This window comes from Parasteatoda tepidariorum, chromosome 3 (genome assembly GCF_043381705.1).
Source record: "Parasteatoda tepidariorum isolate YZ-2023 chromosome 3, CAS_Ptep_4.0, whole genome shotgun sequence".
Classification (NCBI taxonomy): Eukaryota; Metazoa; Arthropoda; class Arachnida; order Araneae; family Theridiidae; genus Parasteatoda; species Parasteatoda tepidariorum.
Window position 1 is genome coordinate 23,356,925 of NC_092206.1, and position 2,844 is coordinate 23,359,768.

Sequence of the window (2,844 nt, forward strand, 5' to 3'; positions counted from 1 at the left end):
GTTAACCAATTTATATACGAAAGTAAACAAGTGCAAACCAGTTTCAATCGCGTAAAAACAATAAAGCTGTATAGTATCACCTGATAATTAAGATTTTACATAAAATCGTATAGTGCGTCGAATAATTTAGCAAAGGACTGTTGGGCAAAATCTCAACACGTCAACTTTGAAATTTTCGGAAGCGAAGATATTTACCTTACGATGTAAAACAGTGTGATCTTTGTGTAAAACATTTTCCATGGTATCATTTTCGATGTTCAGAGCTTTCACCAGTTTTTACACTGTAGTAACTGTGTCATAGCGCCTAAGCGAATTTGGTTTTGAAAAACCCAAAAAATATTTTGTAAATGATTACTTTATAGCATGTTTATACCGAATAGAGCATTTTTATAAACATCAAAGGCTTTTGTTACGCCTTACGCAGCTCATTGATTAAGAAATTTTTTTTTAGTGCAGCAAATTTGACGAATAATTAGTGTTTATTTCAACTATTTAACTAAATTCGTATGTAAAATGATGATAGGGCAATTTTTAAACTTATAAACTTTTGGACCATTATTTGATTTTGAAATTGGATAATTGTGCAATTCCTAGATGCTGCTAATATCACGGCCAAGATAGCAGTTTGTTTGCATGAAGTGCATTGGGGAAATAAGAGTCTCGTCAATTTTAATTGACAAGCTGATCAATGTCAAGGAAGTATCAATCTTCCTTAATGATTCATAAAAATACTGATCGTGGTTGATTATTTGCCAAGTAATTCCATTCTTTTTGTCAGATTGATTTGACAAACTGCTCACATAAACTGTCGTAAAATGCATGCATGTCCATTTTTAGTTGTATAAAAATTATATTTATGTCCTCATAAGATTTACATAAATCTGTCAACTGTATAAAATAATTTTATAATATTCTTCTATTCATTCTGGTTTTGTAGGAATTTATGTTAATATTCTGTCTATGCTGGGTGTGTGTTTTATTAATGGACTAATTTTATTTCAAGACGTATTGTATAGATGATGCATCTTAAATTAATGCTTCTTGGTCTTGGTCACGATGCAATCTTTAAATGCTTTTTAGATTGCATCGTGAAATTATTGATTCTTAAGTGTATCATATCTACATACTATAACAGGGTGGCGGCTACTCTACACCAAGTAGTGTAAACGAACATTCCTACACCGGAAATTATTCGTGGTCTTGGTGTCGTGGAACTTTTAAGGAAACACCACTTTAAGTAGTAAAGTAGTAGCCATCGTTTTTTTAAGAATAAAGGGAATCTGCGAGTTTCGGTCTTTAAGAAAAAATATATACTGTATGTATTTCGAATAATTATAATTTGTATATCTTTACTCTATAAATATCGAAGTAGTGAATTTATATATTTCGTGAACAGATATTTTTGTTCATAATTTTATTTTAATGATAAAAAAAGCATCTAAATTTTTGAGGCAAACTGTTATGGTCACTGTTAAAAATTCCTCATTTTTAGGAGAGGAACCAAAATAATTTATTTATTTATTTTATTGAATTTTTTTTTAAATATTGTAGTCTCCAAAACATGTGAAAACAATCAACAATAATTCATTTTAATGAAATGTAAAAATTAATCATTTCTTAAGCGTCTCTTAATAATTTTATGATGCCATTAAGTCCAGGCTTCAAAGCTTTTATACTTTATGACCGTCATGAATTTGCTAAAAAATTTCTGTAGACTAAACTGAACTTTTTTGTTTTCTGAAGTTGGATTTTATTTTCTAAGGTAACTTTATAAGGTGATTTGAGAAATGAAAGAATATTTTTTTAGAAATATTGCTTTATTCAATACATTAACAATTGTATTGTGAGAAAAGTAAAATGTTTTGGGGATAAGCTATTATAGAAAACATGCATTATAATATTTCAAAACAATTGTTTAAATAATAAAAATATTCTCAATAAGGAAATTCAATGTGTTATAATTTTGATTCAATTAAGCATTTTTTCAAAAAAAATATTGAATATGCAGTACAAAGTTACCATCATAGTGTTTGAAACTTTTTGCCTCAAGTTGGTAAGATACTCATTTGATAGGATCTTTATTTCTAGAAACGCCTACGCACATAGATAACAAAAGATTCTTTAGAATTCGTATGGATAAGAAATTTAACTATCTTATGTGATGTTGGTAATTTAATAGTATAGGTTAATGTTGAATGCTTTTTTTTCCATTTTCTCATAGTTTTATTTTGTTATTTGGTTCTTTCTTGTCTTTCTAGGTCCTTATCAGTTTGAAAAGAATATTAGAATTACGTGGGAGGTATCTAACTGAACAATATATCAGGTAGATTAATTTTTGATCATAGATTTATTCGTTTTATTTATATTATCTTTATTTTTATCTCTTGAATGTCTACAATTGTTTTCAAAATTAAGGAAATAATATATAACCCTAAACTTTGTCTATGCATTATTTTGAACTATATATTTAAATGATTATAAAAAATTAATTGATCGAAATCTTTGTATATAATTTGAATGACAGATTTTCCTATGCCTAAAAATTCAACAGAAAATGCGTTTCATGTCGTCGCTAATCACCATTAATAATTTTCAGATGATAAAAAAACTAGTAATATCAGTTTTTCCCTTCAAACTTCGGAATTTCAATAATGATTAAAGCAAAAATAAAAATTTGAAAGAAAAAAAAGATTTTTGTACTGTCAAATGTTATTGTATGAAATAAATTATCATAAAAGAGAAAGAAAACTTTATTGAAAACTACATAATATTTTAAATATTAATATAATATTAATAATTAATATATATATATATATATATATGTGTGTGTATATATATATATAT